The sequence below is a fragment of the Platichthys flesus genome, chromosome 8 (genome assembly GCF_949316205.1).
Source record: "Platichthys flesus chromosome 8, fPlaFle2.1, whole genome shotgun sequence".
NCBI lineage: Eukaryota > Metazoa > Chordata > Actinopteri > Pleuronectiformes > Pleuronectidae > Platichthys > Platichthys flesus.
Genome location: NC_084952.1, coordinates 21331916 through 21352060, shown reverse-complemented (window position 1 = coordinate 21352060; position 20145 = coordinate 21331916). Strand labels below are relative to the sequence as shown.

The 20145-nt window shown below is 42.3% G+C and overlaps 28 non-coding genes across 28 annotated transcripts; all 28 read right to left on the bottom strand.

Annotated features, from left to right (window-relative positions):
* Window positions 1-124: 124 nt before the first annotated feature.
* On the bottom strand, window positions 125-206 carry trnal-aag (transfer RNA leucine (anticodon AAG)). Its single transcript has one exon. It is a non-coding gene; the product is annotated as a tRNA-Leu (tRNA).
* A 328-nt stretch (window positions 207-534) lies between these two features.
* trnam-cau (transfer RNA methionine (anticodon CAU)) lies at window positions 535-606 on the bottom strand. Its single transcript has one exon. It is a non-coding gene; the product is annotated as a tRNA-Met (tRNA).
* Window positions 607-915: 309 nt separating this feature from the next.
* Window positions 916-997, bottom strand: trnal-aag (transfer RNA leucine (anticodon AAG)). The gene has a single exon. It is a non-coding gene; the product is annotated as a tRNA-Leu (tRNA).
* A 662-nt stretch (window positions 998-1659) lies between these two features.
* On the bottom strand, window positions 1660-1741 carry trnal-uag (transfer RNA leucine (anticodon UAG)). Its single transcript has one exon. It is a non-coding gene; the product is annotated as a tRNA-Leu (tRNA).
* Window positions 1742-2851: 1110 nt separating this feature from the next.
* trnam-cau (transfer RNA methionine (anticodon CAU)) lies at window positions 2852-2923 on the bottom strand. Its single transcript has one exon. It is a non-coding gene; the product is annotated as a tRNA-Met (tRNA).
* Window positions 2924-3232: 309 nt separating this feature from the next.
* Window positions 3233-3314, bottom strand: trnal-aag (transfer RNA leucine (anticodon AAG)). The gene has a single exon. It is a non-coding gene; the product is annotated as a tRNA-Leu (tRNA).
* A 312-nt stretch (window positions 3315-3626) lies between these two features.
* Window positions 3627-3698, bottom strand: trnam-cau (transfer RNA methionine (anticodon CAU)). Its single transcript has one exon. It is a non-coding gene; the product is annotated as a tRNA-Met (tRNA).
* A 278-nt stretch (window positions 3699-3976) lies between these two features.
* trnal-uag (transfer RNA leucine (anticodon UAG)) lies at window positions 3977-4058 on the bottom strand. The gene has a single exon. It is a non-coding gene; the product is annotated as a tRNA-Leu (tRNA).
* A 328-nt stretch (window positions 4059-4386) lies between these two features.
* trnam-cau (transfer RNA methionine (anticodon CAU)) lies at window positions 4387-4458 on the bottom strand. Its single transcript has one exon. It is a non-coding gene; the product is annotated as a tRNA-Met (tRNA).
* A 1063-nt stretch (window positions 4459-5521) lies between these two features.
* On the bottom strand, window positions 5522-5603 carry trnal-aag (transfer RNA leucine (anticodon AAG)). The gene has a single exon. It is a non-coding gene; the product is annotated as a tRNA-Leu (tRNA).
* A 662-nt stretch (window positions 5604-6265) lies between these two features.
* On the bottom strand, window positions 6266-6347 carry trnal-uag (transfer RNA leucine (anticodon UAG)). Its single transcript has one exon. It is a non-coding gene; the product is annotated as a tRNA-Leu (tRNA).
* Window positions 6348-6675: 328 nt separating this feature from the next.
* On the bottom strand, window positions 6676-6747 carry trnam-cau (transfer RNA methionine (anticodon CAU)). Its single transcript has one exon. It is a non-coding gene; the product is annotated as a tRNA-Met (tRNA).
* A 309-nt stretch (window positions 6748-7056) lies between these two features.
* Window positions 7057-7138, bottom strand: trnal-aag (transfer RNA leucine (anticodon AAG)). The gene is given in 2 exon segments: window positions 7057-7091; window positions 7101-7138. It is a non-coding gene; the product is annotated as a tRNA-Leu (tRNA).
* A 687-nt stretch (window positions 7139-7825) lies between these two features.
* trnal-uag (transfer RNA leucine (anticodon UAG)) lies at window positions 7826-7907 on the bottom strand. Its single transcript has one exon. It is a non-coding gene; the product is annotated as a tRNA-Leu (tRNA).
* Window positions 7908-8584: 677 nt separating this feature from the next.
* On the bottom strand, window positions 8585-8666 carry trnal-uag (transfer RNA leucine (anticodon UAG)). Its single transcript has one exon. It is a non-coding gene; the product is annotated as a tRNA-Leu (tRNA).
* Window positions 8667-10160: 1494 nt separating this feature from the next.
* Window positions 10161-10242, bottom strand: trnal-aag (transfer RNA leucine (anticodon AAG)). Its single transcript has one exon. It is a non-coding gene; the product is annotated as a tRNA-Leu (tRNA).
* Window positions 10243-10927: 685 nt separating this feature from the next.
* Window positions 10928-11009, bottom strand: trnal-uag (transfer RNA leucine (anticodon UAG)). The gene has a single exon. It is a non-coding gene; the product is annotated as a tRNA-Leu (tRNA).
* Window positions 11010-12128: 1119 nt separating this feature from the next.
* Window positions 12129-12200, bottom strand: trnam-cau (transfer RNA methionine (anticodon CAU)). Its single transcript has one exon. It is a non-coding gene; the product is annotated as a tRNA-Met (tRNA).
* A 1046-nt stretch (window positions 12201-13246) lies between these two features.
* trnal-uag (transfer RNA leucine (anticodon UAG)) lies at window positions 13247-13328 on the bottom strand. The gene has a single exon. It is a non-coding gene; the product is annotated as a tRNA-Leu (tRNA).
* Window positions 13329-14446: 1118 nt separating this feature from the next.
* trnam-cau (transfer RNA methionine (anticodon CAU)) lies at window positions 14447-14518 on the bottom strand. Its single transcript has one exon. It is a non-coding gene; the product is annotated as a tRNA-Met (tRNA).
* Window positions 14519-15963: 1445 nt separating this feature from the next.
* Window positions 15964-16035, bottom strand: trnat-cgu (transfer RNA threonine (anticodon CGU)). Its single transcript has one exon. It is a non-coding gene; the product is annotated as a tRNA-Thr (tRNA).
* A 695-nt stretch (window positions 16036-16730) lies between these two features.
* On the bottom strand, window positions 16731-16802 carry trnam-cau (transfer RNA methionine (anticodon CAU)). The gene has a single exon. It is a non-coding gene; the product is annotated as a tRNA-Met (tRNA).
* Window positions 16803-17090: 288 nt separating this feature from the next.
* Window positions 17091-17172, bottom strand: trnal-uag (transfer RNA leucine (anticodon UAG)). Its single transcript has one exon. It is a non-coding gene; the product is annotated as a tRNA-Leu (tRNA).
* Window positions 17173-17484: 312 nt separating this feature from the next.
* On the bottom strand, window positions 17485-17556 carry trnam-cau (transfer RNA methionine (anticodon CAU)). Its single transcript has one exon. It is a non-coding gene; the product is annotated as a tRNA-Met (tRNA).
* Window positions 17557-18634: 1078 nt separating this feature from the next.
* Window positions 18635-18716, bottom strand: trnal-aag (transfer RNA leucine (anticodon AAG)). The gene has a single exon. It is a non-coding gene; the product is annotated as a tRNA-Leu (tRNA).
* A 312-nt stretch (window positions 18717-19028) lies between these two features.
* trnam-cau (transfer RNA methionine (anticodon CAU)) lies at window positions 19029-19100 on the bottom strand. Its single transcript has one exon. It is a non-coding gene; the product is annotated as a tRNA-Met (tRNA).
* Window positions 19101-19378: 278 nt separating this feature from the next.
* Window positions 19379-19460, bottom strand: trnal-uag (transfer RNA leucine (anticodon UAG)). Its single transcript has one exon. It is a non-coding gene; the product is annotated as a tRNA-Leu (tRNA).
* A 328-nt stretch (window positions 19461-19788) lies between these two features.
* On the bottom strand, window positions 19789-19860 carry trnam-cau (transfer RNA methionine (anticodon CAU)). Its single transcript has one exon. It is a non-coding gene; the product is annotated as a tRNA-Met (tRNA).
* Between the last annotated feature and the right edge of the window lie 285 nt (window positions 19861-20145).

Genomic DNA, 20145 nt, shown 5'->3' with positions numbered 1-20145 from the left:
AATGCACATCTTAACTCTTACCTCGTTTGACAACCAGAAGGGAGAAAAAGAAAATGTCCTCAACAAGAGAGCTTCTTACAGTAGATAATGTGCAAGTGGCCAATACATTCAACTGATAGTCTACTGGCAGTGGTGGGATTTGAACCCACGCCTCCTGAGAGACTGGAGCCTTAATCCAGCGCCTTTGACCACTCGGCCACACTACCGTTGGAAACTAGATTTAACCAAACAGACAGGAGGGGTTTAGATGTAAATGACACTTTGATGACAATTGGACAATCAAATCGAAGACACACATGGAAGAACATTCGAAACTTCAAACACATACCCTATGGGAGTATAGAGCTTTACTCAAGATCATTAGACCACAAAACTATCAGCCAAGTTACGGGCTTCAACTGTTGGGTCTATTCTGTCACGTTTTCAACTTCAAAAGCCAAAGCAAGTCACTTTCAGCAGGAGATGAGTTAACGTTTAGAAGGCGAGGACAAGGGTAACATAACAGATAACAATGGAGTGGATAAAGTATTCCTTTAGCAGAGGATGGTTTCGATCCATCGACCTCTGGGTTATGGGCCCAGCACGCTTCCGCTGCGCCACTCTGCTCTTGTTTAATGATATAATTTCATACGAACACAGTCTTTGGTTTTATAAGGTTTTATCAGCAGTTAAATTGACAGGACTTGAAGGAAGTTGTTGGTAAATGTGAAGTCATGTGCTCCAATCTGAAGGTGCACATCTTAACTCTTATCTCGTTTAAAACCAGACGGGAGAAAACGAAAATGTCCTCCTGTACACCTCATTGGATATCCCATGTGCTTCAAAGCTCGGGTGGCTGTTGCAGTTTTGAACAACAAGAGAGCTTCTTACAGTAGATAATGTGCAAGTAGCCAATACATTCAACTGATAGTCTACTGGCAGTGGTGGGATTTGAACCCACGCCTCCTGAGAGACTGGAGCCTTAAACCAGCGCCTTTGACCACTCGGCCACACTACCGTTGGAAACTAGATTTAACCAAACAGACAGGAGGGGTTTAGATGTAAATGACACTTTGATGACAATTGGACAATCAAATCGAAGACAAACATGAAAGAACATTCGAAATTTCAAACACATACCCTGTGGGAGTATAGAGCTTTACTCGAGATCAAAAGACCACAAAACTAACAGCCAAGTTAGGGGCTTCAACTGTTGGTTCTATTCTGTCACGTTTTCAACTTCAAAGCCAAAGCAAGTCACTTTCAGCAGGAGATGAGTTAATGTTTAGAAGGCGAGGACAAGGGTAACATAACAGATAAAGGAATCTTTTAGCAGAGGATGGTTTCGATCCATCGACCTCTGGGTTCTGGGCCCAGCACGCTTCCGCTGCGCCACTCTGCTTTTGTTTATTGATATAATTTCATACGAACATAGTCTTTGGTTTTATAAGGTTTTATCAGCAGCTTAATCGACAGGACTTGAAGGAAGTTATTGGTAAATGTGAAGTCATGTGCTCCAGTCTGAAGGTGCACATCTTAACTCTTACCTCGTTTGAAAACCAGACGGGAGAAAAAGAAAATGTCCTCATGTACACCTCATTGGATACCCCATATGCTACTGGCTTTTGCAGTACAGTATAAAGTACTACAAGTAGCCAACACATGCAAATACCAGTCAATTGGCAGTGGTGGGATTTGAACCCACGCCTCCTGAGAGACTGGAGCCTAAATCCAACACCTTAGACCACTCGGCCACACTACCATTAAACATGACTTAACCCAAAAAATGTTGAGTCGTTTCGATGAAAAGTCCACTTTGATGAAAATTGGACAATCAAATCGAAGACACACATGGAAGAACATTCGAAACTTCAAACACATACCCTGTGGGAGTATAGAGCTTTACTCGAGATCAAAAGACCACAAAACTATCAGCCAAGTTAAGGGCTTCAACTGTTGGGTCTATTCTGTCACATTTTCAACTTCAAAAGCCAAAGCAAGTCACTTTCAGCAGGAGATGAGTTAACGTTTAGAAGGCGAGGACAAGGGTAACATAACAGATAACAATGGAGTGGTTAAAGTATTCCTTTAGCAGAGAATGGTTTCGATCCATCGACCTCTGGGTTATGGGCCCAGCACGCTTCCGCTGCGCCACTCTGCTCTTGTTTAATGATATAATTTCATACGAACATAGTCTTTGGTTTTATAAGGTTTTATCAGCAGTTAAATCGACAGGACTTGAAGGAAGTTATTGGTAAATGTGAAGTCATGTGCTCCAGTCTGAAGGTGCACATCTTAACTCTTATCTCGTTTAAAACCAGACGGGAGAAAAAGAAAATGTCCTCTAGTACACCTCATTGGATATCCCATGTGCTTCAAAGCACGGGTGGCTGTTGCAGTTTTGAACAACAAGAGAGCCTCTTATAGTTGATAATGTGCAAGTAGCCAATACATTCAACTGATAGTCTACTGGCAGTGGTGGGATTTGAACCCATGCCTCCTGAGAGACTGGAGCCTAAATTCAGCGCCTTAGACCACTCGGCCACACTACCATTAAACATGACTTAACCCAAAAAATGTTGAGTCGTTTCGATGAAAAGTCCACTTTGACGACAATTGGACAATCAAATCGAAGACACACATGGAAGAACATTCAAAACTTCAAACACATACCCTATGGGAGTATAGAGCTTTACTCAAGATCAATAGACCACAAAACTATCAGCCAAGTTAAGGGCTTCAACTGTTGGGTCTATTCTGTCACGTTTTCAACTTCAAAAGCCAAAGCAAGTCACTTTCAGCAGGAGATGAGTTAACGTTTAGAAGGCGAGGACAAGGGTAACATAACAATGGAGTGGATAAAGTATTCCTTTAGCAGAGGATGGTTTCGATCCATCGACCTCTGGGTTATGGGCCCAGCACGCTTCCGCTGCGCCACTCTGCTCTTGTTTAATGATATAATTTCATACGAACATGGTCTTTGGTTTTATAAGGTTTTATCAGCAGCTTAATCGACAGGACTTGAAGTAAGTTATTGGTAAATGTGAAGTCATGTGCTCCAGTCTGAAGGTGCACATCTTAACTCTTATCTCGTTTAAAACCAGAAGGGAGAAAAGGAAAATGTCCTCCTGTACACCTCATTGGATATCCCATGTGCTTCAAAGCTTGGGTGGCTGTTGCAGTTTTGAACAACAAGAGAGCTTCTTATAGTAGATAATGTGCAAGTAGCCAATACATTCAACTGATAGTCTACTGGCAGTGGTGGGATTTGAACCCACGCCTCCTGAGAGACTGGAGCCTTAATCCAGCGCCTTTGACCACTCGGCCACACTACCGTTGGAAACTACATTTAACCAAACAGACAGGAGGGGTTTAGATGTAAATGACACTTTGATGACAATTGGACAATCAAATCGAAGACAATAATGAAAGAACATTCGAAATTTCAAACACATACCCTGTGGGAGTATAGAGCTTTACTCGAGATCAAAAGACCACAAAAATAACAGCCAAGTTATGGGCTTCAACTGTTGGTTCTATTCTGTCACGTTTTCAACTTCAAAGCCAAAGCAAGTCACTTTCAGCAGGAGATGAGTTAATGTTTAGAAGGCGAGGACAAGGGTAACATAACAGATAAAGGAATCTTTTAGCAGAGGATGGTTTCGATCCATCGACCTCTGGGTTATGGGCCCAGCACGCTTCCGCTGCGCCACTCTGCTCTTGTTTAATGATATAATTTCATACGAACATAGTCTTTGGTTTTATAAGGTTTTATCAGCAGCTTAATCGACAGGACTTGAAGGAAGTTATTGGTAAATGTGAAGTCATGTGCTCCAGTCTGAAGGTGCACATCTTAACTCTTACCTCGTTTGAAAACCAGACGGGAGAAAAAGAAAATGTCCTCATGTACACCTCATTGGATACCCCATATGCTACTGGCTTTTGCAGTACAGTAGAAAGTACTACAAGTAGCCAACACATGCAAATACCAGTCAATTGGCAGTGGTGGGATTTGAACCCACGCCTCCTGAGAGACTGGAGCCTAAATCCAGCACCTTAGACCACTCGGCCACACTACCGTTGGAAACTAGATTTAACCAAACAGACAGGAGGGGTTTAGATGTAAATGACACTTTGATGACAATTGGACAATCAAATCGAAGACACACATGGAAAAACATTCGAAACTTCAAACACATACCCTGTGGGAGTATAGAGCTTTACTCGAGATCAAAAGACCACAAAACTATCAGCCAAGTTAAGGGCTTCAACTGTTGGGTCTATTCTGTCACATTTTCAACTTCAAAAGCCAAAGCAAGTCACTTTCAGCAGGAGATGAGTTAACGTTTAGAAGGCGAGGACAAGGGTAACATAACAGATAACAATGGAGTGGATAAAGTATTCCTTTAGCAGAGGATGGTTTCGATCCATCGACCTCTGGGTTATGGGCCCAGCACGCTTCCGCTGCGCCACTCTGCTCTTGTTTAATGATATAATTTCATACGAACATAGTCTTTGGTTTTATAAGGTTTTATCAGCAGCTTAATCGACAGGACTTGAAGGAAGTTATTGGTAAATGTGAAGTCATGTGCTCCAGTCTGAAGGTGCACATCTTAACTCTTACCTCGTTTGAAAACCAGACGGGAGAAAAAGAAAATGTCCTCATGTACACCTCATTGGATACCCCATATGCTACTGGCTTTTGCAGTACAGAAGAAAGTACTACAAGTAGCCAACACATGCAAATACCAGTCAATTGGCAGTGGTGGGATTTGAACCCACGCCTCCTGAGAGACTAGAGCCTAAATGCGCCTTAGACCACTCGGCCACACTACCATTAAACATGACTTAACCCAAAAAATCTTGAGTCGTTTCGATGAAAAGTCCACTTTGACGACAATTGGACAATCAAATCTAAGACACACATGGAAGAACATTCGAACTTCAAACACATACCCTATGGGAGTATAGAGCTTTACTCAAGATCATTAGACCACAAAACTATCAGCCAAGTTAAGGGCTTCAACTGTTGGGTCTATTCTGTCACGTTTTCAACTTCAAAAGCCAAAGCAAGTCACTTTCAGCAGGAGATGAGTTAACGTTTAGAAGGCGAGGACAAGGGTAACATAACAGATAACAATGGAGTGGATAAAGTATTCCTTTAGCAGAGGATGGTTTCGATCCATCACCTCTGGGTTATGGGCCCAGCACGCTTCCGCTGCGCCACTCTGCTCTTGTTTAATGATATAATTTCATACGAACATGGTCTTTGGTTTTATAAGGTTTTATCAGCAGTTAAATTGACAGGACTTGAAGGAAGTTATTGGTAAATGTGAAGTCATGTGCTCCAGTCTGAAGGTGCACATCTTAACTCTTATCTCGTTTAAAACCAGACGGGAGAAAAAGAAAATGTCCTCCTGTACACCTCATTGGATATCCCATGTGCTTCAAAGCTCGGGTGGCTGTTGCAGTTTTGAACAACAAGAGAGCTTCTTATAGTAGATAATGTGCAAGTAGCCAATACATTCAACTGATAGTCTACTGGCAGTGGTGGGATTTGAACCCACGCCTCCTGAGAGACTGGAGCCTTAATCCAGCGCCTTTGACCACTCGGCCACACTACCGTTGGAAAATAGATTTAACCAAACAGACAGGAGGGGTTTAGATGTAAATGACACTTTGATGACAATTGGACAATCAAATCGAAGACAAACATGAAAGAACATTCGAAATTTCAAACACATACCCTGTGGGAGTATAGAGCTTTACTCGAGATCAAAAGACCACAAAACTATCAGCCAAGTTAAGGGCTTCAACTGTTGGTTCTATTCTGTCACGTTTTCAACTTCAAAGCCAAAGCCAGTCACTTTCAGCAGGAGATGAGTTAATGTTTAGAAGGCGAGGACAAGGGTAACATAACAGATAAAGGAATCTTTTAGCAGAGGATGGTTTGGATCCATCGACCTCTGGGTTATGGGCCCAGCACGCTTCCGCTGCGCCACTGTGCTCTTGTTTAATGATATAATTTCATACGAACATAGTCTTTGGTTTTATAAGGTTTTATCAGCAGCTTAATCGACAGGACTTGAAGGAAGTTATTGGTAAATGTGAAGTCATGTGCTCCAGTCTGAAGGTGCACATCTTAACTCTTACCTCGTTTGAAAACCAGACGGGAGAAAAAGAAAATGTCCTCATGTACACCTCATTGGATACCCCATATGCTACTGGCTTTTGCAGTACAGTAGAAAGTACTACAAGTAGCCAACACATGCAAATACCAGTCAATTGGCAGTGGTGGGATTTGAACCCACGCCTCCTGAGAGACTGGAGCCTAAATCCAGCACCTTAGACCACTCGGCCACACTACCGTTGGAAACTAGATTTAACCAAACAGACAGGAGGGGTTTAGATGTAAATGACACTTTGATGACAATTGGACAATCAAATCGAAGACTCACATGGAAAAACATTCGAAACTTCAAACACATACCCTGTGGGAGTATAGAGCTTTACTCGAGATCAAAAGACCACAAAACTATCAGCCAAGTTAAGGGCTTCAACTGTTGGGTCTATTCTGTCACATTTTCAACTTCAAAAGCCAAAGCAAGTCACTTTCAGCAGGAGATGAGTTAACGTTTAGAAGGCGAGGACAAGGGTAACATAACAGATAACAATGGAGTGGATAAAGTATTCCTTTAGCAGAGGATGGTTTCGATCCATCGACCTCTGGGTTATGGGCCCAGCACGCTTCCGCTGCGCCACTCTGCTCTTGTTTAATGATATAATTTCTTACGAACATGGTCTTTGGTTTTATAAGGTTTTATCAGCAGCTTAATCGACAGGACTTGAAGGAAGTTATTGGTAAATGTGAAGTCATGTGCTCCAGTCTGAAGGTGCACATCTTAACTCTTATCTCGTTTAAAACCAGACGGGAGAAAAAGAAAATGTCCTCCTGTACACCTCATTGGATATCCCATGTGCTTCAAAGCTTGGGTGGCTGGTGCAGTTTTGAACAACAAGAGAGCTTCTTATAGTAGATAATGTGCAAGTAGCCAATACATTCAACTGATAGTCTACTGGCAGTGGTGGGATTTGAACCCACGCCTCCTGAGAGACTGGAGCCTTAATCAAGAGCCTTTGACCACTCGGCCACACTACCGTTGGAAACTAGATTTAACCAAACAGACAGGAGGGGTTTAGATGTAAATGACACTTTGATGACAATTGGACGATCAAATCGAAGACACACATGGAAGAACATTCGAAACTTCAAACACATACCCTGTGGGAGTATAGAGCTTTACTCGAGATCAAAAGACCACAAAACTATCAGCCAAGTTAAGGGCTTCAACTGTTGGGTCTATTCTGTCACATTTTCAACTTCAAAAGCCAAAGGAAGTCACTTTCAGCAGGAGATGAGTTAACGTTTAGAAGGCGAGGACAAGGGTAACATAACAGATAACAATGGAGTGGATAAAGTATTCCTTTAGCAGAGGATGGTTTCGATCCATCGACCTCTGGGTTATGGGCCCAGCACGCTTCCGCTGGCCACTCTGCTCTTGTTTCATGATATAATTTCATACGAACATAGTCTTTGGTTTTATAAGGTTTTATCAGCAGCTTAATCGACAGGACTTGAAGGAAGTTATTGGTAAATGTGAAGTCATGTGCTCCAGTCTGAAGGTGCACATCTTAACTCTTACCTCGTTTGAAAACCAGACGGGAGAAAAAGAAAATGTCCTCATGTACACCTCATTGGATACCCCATATGCTACAAAGCTCAGCTGGCTTTTGCAGTACAGTAGAAAGTACTACAAGTAGCCAACACATGCAAATACCAGTCAATTGGCAGTGGTGGGATTTGAACCCACGCCTCCTGAGAGACTGGAGCCTAAATCCAGCGCCTTAGACCACTTGGCCACACTACCATTAAACATGACTTAACCCAAAAAATTTTGACTCGTTTCGATGAAAAGTCCACTTTGACGACAATTGGACAATCAAATCGAAGACACACATGGAAGAACATTCAAAACTTCAAACACATACCCTATGGGAGTATAGAGCTTTACTCAAGATCAATAGACCACAAAACTATCAGCCAAGTTAAGGGCTTCAACTGTTGGGTCTATTCTGTCACGTTTTCAACTTCAAAAGCCAAAGCAAGTCACTTTCAGCAGGAGATGAGTTAACGTTTAGAAGGCGAGGACAAGGGTAACATAACAGATAACAATGGAGTGGATAAAGTATTCCTTTAGCAGAGGATGGTTTCGATCCATCGACCTCTGGGTTATGGGCCCAGCACGCTTCGGCTGCGCCACTCTGCTCTTGTTTAATGATATAATTTCACACGAACATAGTCTTTGGTTTTATAAGGTTTTATCAGCAGGTAAATCGAAAGGACTTGAAGGAAGTTATTGGTAAATGTGAAGTCATGTGCTCCAGTCTGAAGGTGCACATCTTAACTCTTACCTCGTTTGAAAACCAGACGGGAGAAAAAGAAAATGTCCTCATGTACACCTCATTGGATACCCCATATGCTACTGGCTTTTGCAGTACAGTAGAAAGTACTACAAGTAGCCAACACATGCAAATACCAGTCAATTGGCAGTGGTGGGATTTGAACCCACGCCTCCTGAGAGACTGGAGCCTAAATCCAGCACCTTAGACCACTCGGCCACACTACCATTAAACATGACTTAACCCAAAAAATGTTGAGTCGTTTCGATGAAAAGTCCACTTTGACGACAATTGGACAATCAAATCGAAGACACACATGGAAGAACATTCGAAACTTCAAACACATACCCTATGGGAGTATAGAGCTTTACTCAAGATCAATAGACCACAAAACTATCAGCCAAGTTAAGGGCTTCAACTGTTGGGTCTATTCTGTCACGTTTTCAACTTCAAAAGCCAAAGCAAGTCACTTTCAGCAGGAGATGAGTTAACGTTTAGAAGGTGAGGACAAGGGTAACATAACAATGGAGTGGATAAAGTATTCCTTTAGCAGAGGATGGTTTCGATCCATCGACCTCTGGGTTATGGGCCCAGCACGCTTCGGCTGCGCCACTCTGCTCTTGTTTAATGATATAATTTCATACGAACATAGTCTTTGGTTTTATAAGGTTTTATCAGCAGGTAAATCGAAAGGACTTGAAGGAAGTTATTGGTAAATGTGAAGTTATGTGCTCCAGTCTGAAGGTGCACATCTTAACTCTTACCTCGTTTGAAAACCAGACGGGAGAAAAAGAAAATGTCCTCCTGTACACCTCATTGGATATCCCATGTGCTTCAAAGCTCGGGTGGCTGTTGGAGTTTTGAACAACAAGAGAGCTTCTTATAGTAGATAAGCTGCAAGTAGACAATAAATTCAACTGATAGTCTACTGGCAGTGGTAGGATTTGAACCCACCCCTCCTGAGAGACTGGAGCCTTAATCCAGCACCTTTGACCACTCGGCCACCCTACCGTTGGAAACTAGATTTAACCAAACAGACAGGAGGGGTTTAGATGTAAATGACACTTTGATGACAATTGGACAATCAAATCGAAGACACACATGGAAGAACATTCGAAACTTCAAACACATACCCTGTGGGAGTATAGAGCTTTACTCGAGATCAAAAGACCACAAAACTATCAGCCAAGTTAAGGGCTTCAACTGTTGGGTCTATTCTGTCACATTTTCAACTTCAAAAGCCAAAGCAAGTCACTTTCAGCAGGAGATGAGTTAACGTTTAGAAGGCGAGGACAAGGGTAACATAACAGATAACAATGGAGTGGATAAAGTATTCCTTTAGCAGAGGATGGTTTCGTTCCATCGACCTCTGGGTTATGGGCCCAGCACGCTTCCGCTGCGCCACTCTGCTCTTGTTTAATGATATAATTTCATACGAACATAGTCTTTGGTTTTATAAGGTTTTATCAGCAGGTAAATCGAAAGGACTTGAAGGAAGTTATTGGTAAATGTGAAGTTATGTGCTCCAGTCTGAAGGTGCACATCTTAACTCTTACCTTGTTTGAAAACCAGACGGGAGAAAAAGAAAATGACCTCCTGTACACCTCATTGGATATCCCATGTGCTTCAAAGCTCGGGTGGCTGTTGCAGTTTTGAACAACAAGAGAGCTTCTTATAGTAGATAAGCTGCAAGTAGCCAAAAAATTCAACTGATAGTCTACTGGCAGGGGTGGGATTTGAACCCACGCCTCCTGAGAGACTGGAGCCTTAATCCAGCACCTTTGACCACTCGGCCACACTACCGTTGGAAACTAGATTTAACCAAACAGACAGGAGGGGTTTAGATGTAAATGACACTTTGATGACAATTGGACGATCAAATCGAAGACACACATGGAAGAACATTCGAAACTTCAAACACATACCCTGTGGGAGTATAGAGCTTTACTCGAGATCAAAAGACCACAAAACTATCAGCCAAGTTAAGGGCTTCAACTGTTGGGTCTATTCTGTCACATTTTCAACTTCAAAAGCCAAAGGAAGTCACTTTCAGCAGGAGATGAGTTAACGTTTAGAAGGCGAGGACAAGGGTAACATAACAGATAACAATGGAGTGGATAAAGTATTCCTTTAGCAGAGGATGGTTTCGATCCATCGACCTCTGGGTTATGGGCCCAGCACGCTTCCGCTGGCCACTCTGCTCTTGTTTCATGATATAATTTCATACGAACATAGTCTTTGGTTTTATAAGGTTTTCAGCAGCTTAATCGACAGGACTTGAAGGAAGTTATTGGTAAATGTGAAGTCATGTGCTCCAGTCTGAAGGTGCACATCTTAACTCTTACCTCGTTTGAAAACCAGACGGGAGAAAAAGAAAATGTCCTCATGTACACCTCATTGGATACCCCATATGCTACAAAGCTCAGCTGGCTTTTGCAGTACAGTAGAAAGTACTACAAGTAGCCAACACATGCAAATACCAGTCAATTGGCAGTGGTGGGATTTGAACCCACGCCTCCTGAGAGACTGGAGCCTAAATCCAGCGCCTTAGACCACTTGGCCACACTACCATTAAACATGACTTAACCCAAAAAATGTTGACTCGTTTCGATGAAAAGTCCACTTTGACGACAATTGGACAATCAAATCGAAGACACACATGGAAGAACATTCAAAACTTCAAACACATACCCTATGGGAGTATAGAGCTTTACTCAAGATCAATAGACCACAAAACTATCAGCCAAGTTAAGGGCTTCAACTGTTGGGTCTATTCTGTCACGTTTTCAACTTCAAAAGCCAAAGCAAGTCACTTTCAGCAGGAGATGAGTTAACGTTTAGAAGGCGAGGACAAGGGTAACATAACAGATAACAATGGAGTGGATAAAGTATTCCTTTAGCAGAGGATGGTTTCGATCCATCGACCTCTGGGTTATGGGCCCAGCACGCTTCGGCTGCGCCACTCTGCTCTTGTTTAATGATATAATTTCACACGAACATAGTCTTTGGTTTTATAAGGTTTTATCAGCAGGTAAATCGAAAGGACTTGAAGGAAGTTATTGGTAAATGTGAAGTTATGTGCTCCAGTCTGAAGGTGCACATCTTAACTCTTACCTCGTTTGAAAACCAGACGGGAGACAAAGAAAATGTCCTCCTGTACACCTCATTTGATATCCCATGTGCTTCAAAGCTTGGGTGGCTGTTGCAGTTTTGAACAACAAGAGAGCTTCTTATAGTAGATAAGGTGCAAGTAGCCAATAAATTCAACTGATAGTCTACTGGCAGTGGTAGGATTTGAACCCACCCCTCCTGAGAGACTGGAGCCTTAATCCAGCTCCTTTGACCACTCTGCCACAGTACCATTGGAAACTAGATTTAACCAAACAGACAGGAGGGGTTTAGATGTAAATGACACTTTGATGACAATTGGACAATCAAATCGAAGACACACATGGAAGAACATTCGAAACTTCAAACACATACCCTGTGGGAGTATAGAGCTTTACTCGAGATCAAAAGACCACAAAACTATCAGCCAAGTTAAGGGCTTCAACTGTTGGGTCTATTCTGTCACATTTTCAACTTCAAAAGCCAAAGCAAGTCACTTTCAGCAGGAGATGAGTTAACGTTTAGAAGGCGAGAACAAGGGTAACATAACAGATAACAATGGAGTGGATAAAGTATTCCTTTAGCAGAGGATGGTTTCGATCCATCGACCTCTGGGTTATGGGCCCAGCACGCTTCCGCTGCGCCACTCTGCTCTTGTTTAATGATATAATTTCATACGAACATAGTCTTTGGTTTTATAAGGTTTTATCAGCAGCTTAATCGACAGGACTTGAAGGAAGTTATTGGTAAATGTGAAGTCATGTGCTCCAGTCTGAAGGTGCACATCTTAACTCTTACCTCGTTTGAAAACCAGACGGGAGAAAAAGAAAATGTCCTCCTGTACACCTCATTGGATATCCCATGTGCTTCAAAGCTCGGGTGGCTGTTGCAGTTTTGAACAACAAGAGAGCTTCTTATAGTAGATAATGTGCAAGTAGCCAATACATTCAACTGATAGTCTACTGGCAGTGGTGGGATTTGAACCCACGCCTCAATCCAGCGCCTTTGACCACTCGGCCACACTACCGTTGGAAACTAGATTTAACCAAACAGACAGGAGGGGTTTAGATGTAAATGACACTTTGATGACAATTGGACAATCAAATCGAAGACAAACATGAAAGAACATTCGAAATTTCAAACACATACCCTGTGGGAGTATAGAGCTTTACTCGAGATCAAAAGACCACAAAACTATCAGCCAAGTTAAGGGCTTCAACTGTTGGTTCTATTCTGTCACGTTTTCAACTTCAAAGCCAAAGCAAGTCACTTTCAGCAGGAGATGAGTTAATGTTTAGAAGTCGAGGACAAGGGTAACATAACAGATAAAGGAATCTTTTAGCAGAGGATGGTTTGGATCCATCGACCTCTGGGTTATGGGCCCAGCACGCTTCCGCTGCGCCACTCTGCTCTTGTTTAATGATATAATTTCATACGAACATAGTCTTTGGTTTTATAAGGTTTTATCAGCAGCTTAATCGACAGGACTTGAAGGAAGTTATTGGTAAATGTGAAGTCATGTGCTCCAGTCTGAAGGTGCACATCTTAACTCTTACCTCGTTTGAAAACCAGACGGGAGAAAAAGAAAATGTCCTCATGTACACCTCATTGGATACCCCATATGCTACAAAGCTCAGCTGGCTTTTGCAGTACAGTAGAAAGTACTACAAGTAGCCAACACATGCAAATACCAGTCAATTGGCAGTGGTGGGATTTGAACCCACGCCTCCTGAGAGACTGGAGCCTAAATCCAGCGCCTTAGACCACTCGGCCACACTACCATTAAACATGACTTAACCCAAAAAATGTTGACTCGTTTCGATGAAAAGTCCACTTTGACGACAATTGGACAATCAAATCGAAGACACACATGGAAGAACATTCAAAACTTCAAACACATACCCTATGGGAGTATAGAGCTTTACTCAAGATCAATAGACCACAAAACTATCAGCCAAGTTAAGGGCTTCAACTGTTGGGTCTATTCTGTCACGTTTTCAACTTCAAAAGCCAAAGCAAGTCACTTTCAGCAGGAGATGAGTTAACGTTTAGAAGGCGAGGACAAGGGTAACATAACAGATAACAATGGAGTGGATAAAGTATTCCTTTAGCAGAGGATGGTTTCGATCCATCGACCTCTGGGTTATGGGCCCAGCACGCTTCGGTTGCGCCACTCTGCTCTTGTTTAATGATATAATTTCACACGAACATAGTCTTTGGTTTTATAAGGTTTTATCAGCAGGTAAATCGAAAGGACTTGAAGGAAGTTATTGGTAAATGTGAAGTTATGTGCTCCAGTCTGAAGGTGCACATCTTAACTCTTACCTCGTTTGAAAACCAGACGGGAGACAAAGAAAATGTCCTCCTGTACACCTCATTTGATATCCCATGTGCTTCAAAGCTTGGGTGGCTGTTGCAGTTTTGAACAACAAGAGAGCTTCTTATAGTAGATAAGGTGCAAGTAGCCAATAAATTCAACTGATAGTCTACTGGCAGTGGTAGGATTTGAACCCACCCCTCCTGAGAGACTGGAGCCTTAATCCAGCTCCTTTGACCACTCTGCCACAGTACCATTGGAAACTAGATTTAACCAAACAGACAGGAGGGGTTTAGATGTAAATGACACTTTGATGACAATTGGACAATCAAATCGAAGACACACATGGAAGAACATTCGAAACTTCAAACACATACCCTGTGGGAGTATAGAGCTTTACTCGAGATCAAAAGACCACAAAACTATCAGCCAAGTTAAGGGCTTCAACTGTTGGTTCTATTCTGTCACGTTTTCAACTTCAAAGCCAAAGCAAGTCACTTTCAGCAGGAGATGAGTTAACGTTTAGAAGGCGAGAACAAGGGTAACATAACAGATAACAATGGAGTGGATAAAGTATTCCTTTAGCAGAGGATGGTTTCGATCCATCGACCTCTGGGTTATGGGCCCAGCACGCTTCCGCTGCGCCACTCTGCTCTTGTTTAATGATATAATTTCATACGAACATAGTCTTTGGTTTTATAAGGTTTTATCAGCAGCTTAATCGACAGGACTTGAAGGAAGTTATTGGTAAATGTGAAGTCATGTGCTCCAGTCTGAAGGTGCACATCTTAACTCTTACCTCGTTTGAAAACCAGACGGGAGAAAAAGAAAATGTCCTCCTGTACACCTCATTGGATATCCCATGTGCTTCAAAGCTCGGGTGGCTGTTGCAGTTTTGAACAACAAGAGAGCTTCTTATAGTAGATAATGTGCAAGTAGCCAATACATTCAACTGATAGTCTACTGGCAGTGGTGGGATTTGAACCCACGCCTCAATCCAGCGCCTTTGACCACTCGGCCACACTACCGTTGGAAACTAGATTTAACCAAACAGACAGGAGGGGTTTAGATGTAAATGACACTTTGATGACAATTGGACAATCAAATCGAAGACAAACATGAAAGAACATTCGAAATTTCAAACACATACCCTGTGGGAGTATAGAGCTTTACTCGAGATCAAAAGACCACAAAACTATCAGCCAAGTTAAGGGCTTCAACTGTTGGTTCTATTCTGTCACGTTTTCAACTTCAAAGCCAAAGCAAGTCACTTTCAGCAGGAGATGAGTTAATGTTTAGAAGGCGAGGACAAGGGTAACATAACAGATAAAGGAATCTTTTAGCAGAGGATGGTTTGGATCCATCGACCTCTGGGTTATGGGCCCAGCACGCTTCCGCTGCGCCACTCTGCTCTTGTTTAATGATATAATTTCATACGAACATAGTCTTTGGTTTTATAAGGTTTTATCAGCAGCTTAATCGACAGGACTTGAAGGAAGTTATTGGTAAATGTGAAGTCATGTGCTCCAGTCTGAAGGTGCACATCTTAACTCTTACCTCGTTTGAAAACCAGACGGGAGAAAAAGAAAATGTCCTCATGTACACCTCATTGGATACCCCATATGCTACTGGCTTTTGCAGTACAGTAGAAAGTACTACAAGTAGCCAACACATGCAAATACCAGTCAATTGGCAGTGGTGGGATTTGAACCCACGCCTCCTGAGAGACTGGAGCCTAAATCCAGCACCTTAGACCAGTCGGCCACACTACCATTAAACATGACTTAACCCAAAAAATGTTGAGTCGTTTCGATGAAAAGTCCACTTTGACGACAATTGGACAATCAAATCGAAGACACACATGGAAGAACATTCGAAACTTCAAACACATACCCTATGGGAGTATAGAGCTTTACTCAAGATCATTAGACCACAAAACTATCAGCCAAGTTAAGGGCTTCAACTGTTGGGTCTATTCTGTCACGTTTTCAACTTCAAATGCAAAAGCAAGTCACTTTCAGCAGGAGATGAGTTAACGTTTAGAAGGCGAGGACAAGGGTAACATAACAGATAACAATGGAGTGGATAAAGTATTCCTTTAGCAGAGGATGGTTTCGATCCATCTACCTCTGGGTTACGGGCCCAGCACGCTTCCACTGCGCCACTCTGCTCTTGTTTAATGATATAATTTCATACGAACATAGTCTTTGGTTTTATAAGGTTTTATCAGCAGGTAAATCGAAAGGACTTGAAGGAAGTTATTGGTAAATGTGAAGTTATGTGCTCCAGTCTGAAGGTGCACATCTTAACTCTTACCTCGTTTGAAAACCAGAGGGGAGAAAAAGAAAATGTCCTCCTGTACACCTCATTGGATATCCCATGTGCTTCAAAGCTCGGGTGGCTGTTGCAGTTTTGAACAACAAGAGAGCTTCTTATAGTAGATTAGCTGCAAGTAGCCAATAAATTCAACTGATGGTCTACTGGCAGTGGTGGGATTTGAACCTGAGAGACTGGAGCCTTAATCCAGCGTCTTTGACCACTCTGCCACACTACCGTTGGAAACTAGATTTAGCCAAACAGACAGGAGGGGTTTAGATGTAAATGACACTTTGATGACAATTGGACAATCAAATCGAAGACACACATGAAAGAACATTCGAAATTTCAAACACATGCCCTGTGGGAGTATAGAGCTTTACTCGAGATCAAAAGACCATAAAAATAACAGCCAAGTTAGGGGCTTCAACTGTTGGTTCTAATCTGTCACGTTTTAAACTTCAAAGCCAAAGCAAGTCACTTTCAGCAGGAGATGAGTTAATGTTTAGAAGGCGAGGACAAGGGTAACATAACAGATAAAGGAATCTTTTAGCAGAGGATGGTTTCGATCCATCGACCTCTGGGTTATGGGCCCAGCACGCTTCCGCTGCGCCACTCTGCTCTTGTTTAATGATATAATTTCATACGAACATAGTCTTTGGTTTTATAAGGTTTTATCAGCAGCTTAATCGACAGGACTTGAAGGAAGTTATTGGTAAATGTGAAGTCATGTGCTCCAGTCTGAAGGTGCACATCTTAACTCTTACCTCGTTTGAAAACCAGACGGGAGAAAAAGAAAATGTCCTCATGTACACCTCATTGGATACCCCATATGCTACAAAGCTCAGCTGGCTTTTGCAGTACAGTAGAAAGTACTACAAGTAGCCAACACATGCAAATACCAGTCAATTGGCAGTGGTGGGATTTGAACCCACGCCTCCTGAGAGACTGGAGCCTAAATCCAGCGCCTTAGACCACTCGGCCACACTACCATTAAACATGACTTAACCCAAAAAATGTTGAGTCGTTTCGATGAAAAGTCCACTTTGACGACAATTGGACAATCAAATCGAAGACACACATGGAAGAACATTCAAAACTTCAAACACATACCCTATGGGAGTATAGAGCTTTACTCAAGATCAATAGACCACAAAACTATCAGCCAACTTAAGGGCTTCAACTGTTGGGTCTATTCTGTCACGTTTTCAACTTCAAAAGCCAAAGCAAGTCACTTTCAGCAGGAGATGAGTTAACGTTTAGAAGGCGAGGACAAGGGTAACATAACAGATAAAGGAATCTTTTAGCAGAGGATGGTTTCGATCCATCGACCTCTGGGTTATGGGCCCAGCACGCTTCCACTGCGCCACTCTGCTCTTGTTTAATGATATAATTTCATACGAACATAGTCTTTGGTTTTATAAGGTTTATCAGCAGCTTAATCGACAGGACTTGAAGGAAGTTATTGGTAAATGTGAAGTCATGTGCTCCAGTCTGAAGGTGCACATCTTAACTCTTACCTCGTTTGAAAACCAGACGGGAGAAAAAGAAAATGTCCTCATGTACACCTCATTGGATACCCCATATGCTACAAAGCTCAGCTGGCTTTTGCAGTACAGTAGAAAGTACTACAAGTAGCCAACACATGCAAATACCAGTCAATTGGCAGTGGTGGGATTTGAACCCATGCCTCCTGAGAGACTAGAGCCTAAATCCAGCGCCTTAGACCACTCGGCCACACTACCATTAAACGTGACTTAACCCAAAAAATCTTGAGTCGTTTCAATGAAAAGTCCACTTTGACGACAATTGGACAATCAAATCGAAGACACACATGGAAGAACATTCGAAACTTCAAACACATACCCTATGGGAGTATAGAGCTTTACTCAAGATCATTAGACCACAAAACTATCAGCCAAGTTAAGGGCTTCAACTGTTGGGTCTATTCTGTCACGTTTTCAACTTCAAAAGCCAAAGCAAGTCACTTTCTTCAGGAGATGAGTTAACGTTTAGAAGGCGAGGACAAGGGTAACATAACAGATAACAATGGAGTGGATAAAGTATTCCTTTAGCAGAGGATGGTTTCGATCCATCGACCTCTGGGTTATGGGCCCAGCACGCTTCCTCTGCGCCACTCTGCTCTTGTTTAATGATATAATTTCATACGAACATAGTCTTTGGTTTTATAAGGTTTTATCAGCAGGTAAATCGACAGGCCTTGAAGGAAGTTATTGGTAAATGTGAAGTCATGTGCTCCAGTCTGAAGGTGCACATCTTAACTCTTACCTCGTTTGAAAACCAGACGGGAGAAAAAGAAAATGTCCTCCTGTACACCTCATTGGATATCCCATGTGCTTCAAAGCTCGGGTGGCTGTTGCAGTTTTGAACAACAAGAGAGCTTCTTATAGTAGATAATGTGCAAGTAGCCAATACATTCAACTGATAGTCTACTGGCAGTGGTGGGATTTGAACCCACGCCTCCTGAGAGACTGGAGCCTTAATCCAGCGCCTTTGACCACTCGGCCACACTACCGTTGGAAACTAGATTTAACCAAACAGACAGGAGGGGTTTAGATGTAAATGACACTTTGATGACAATTGGACAATCAAATCGAAGACACACATGAAAGAACATTCGAAATTTCAAACACATACCCTGTGGGAGTATAGAGCTTTACTCGAGATCAAAAGACCACAAAAATAACAGCCAAGTTAGGGGCTTCAACTGTTGGTTCTATTCTGTCACGTTTTCAACTTCAAAGCCAAAGCAAGTCACTTTCAGCAGGAGATGAGTTAATGTTTAGAAGGCGAGGACAAGGGTAACATAACAGATAAAGGAATCTTTTAGCAGAGGATGGTTTCGATCCATCGACCTCTGGGTTATGGGCCCAGCACGCTTCCGCTGCGCCACTCTGCTCTTGTTTAATGATATAATTTCATACGAACATAGTCTTTGGTTTTATAAGGTTTTATCAGCAGCTTAATCGACAGGACTTGAAGGAAGTTATTGGTAAATGTGAAGTCATGTGCTCCAGTCTGAAGGTGCACATCTTAACTCTTACCTCGTTTGAAAACCAGACGGGAGAAAAAGAAAATGTCCTCATGTACACCTCATTGGATACCCCATATGCTACTGGCTTTTGCAGTACAGTAGAAAGTACTACAAGTAGCCAACACATGCAAATACCAGTCAATTGGCAGTGGTGGGATTTGAACCCACGCCTCCTGAGAGACTGGAGCCTAAATCCAGCACCTTAGACCACTCGGCCACACTACCGTTGGAAACTAGATTTAACCAAACAGACAGGAGGGGTTTAGATGTAAATGACACTTTGATGACAATTGGACAATCAAATCGAAGACTCACATGGAAAAACATTCGAAACTTCAAACACATACCCTGTGGGAGTATAGAGCTTTACTCGAGATCAAAAGACCACAAAACTATCAGCCAAGTTAAGGGCTTCAACTGTTGGGTCTATTCTGTCACATTTTCAACTTCAAAAGCCAAAGCAAGTCACTTTCAGCAGGAGATGAGTTAACGTTTAGAAGGCGAGGACAAGGGTAACATAACAGATAACAATGGAGTGGATAAAGTATTCCTTTAGCAGAGGATGGTTTCGATCCATCGACCTCTGGGTTATGGGCCCAGCACGCTTCCGCTGCGCCACTCTGCTCTTGTTTAATGATATAATTTCTTACGAACATGGTCTTTGGTTTTATAAGGTTTTATCAGCAGCTTAATCGACAGGACTTGAAGGAAGTTATTGGTAAATGTGAAGTCATGTGCTCCAGTCTGAAGGTGCACATCTTAACTCTTATCTCGTTTAAAACCAGACGGGAGAAAAAGAAAATGTCCTCCTGTACACCTCATTGGATATCCCATGTGCTTCAAAGCTTGGGTGGCTGGTGCAGTTTTGAACAACAAGAGAGCTTCTTATAGTAGATAATGTGCAAGTAGC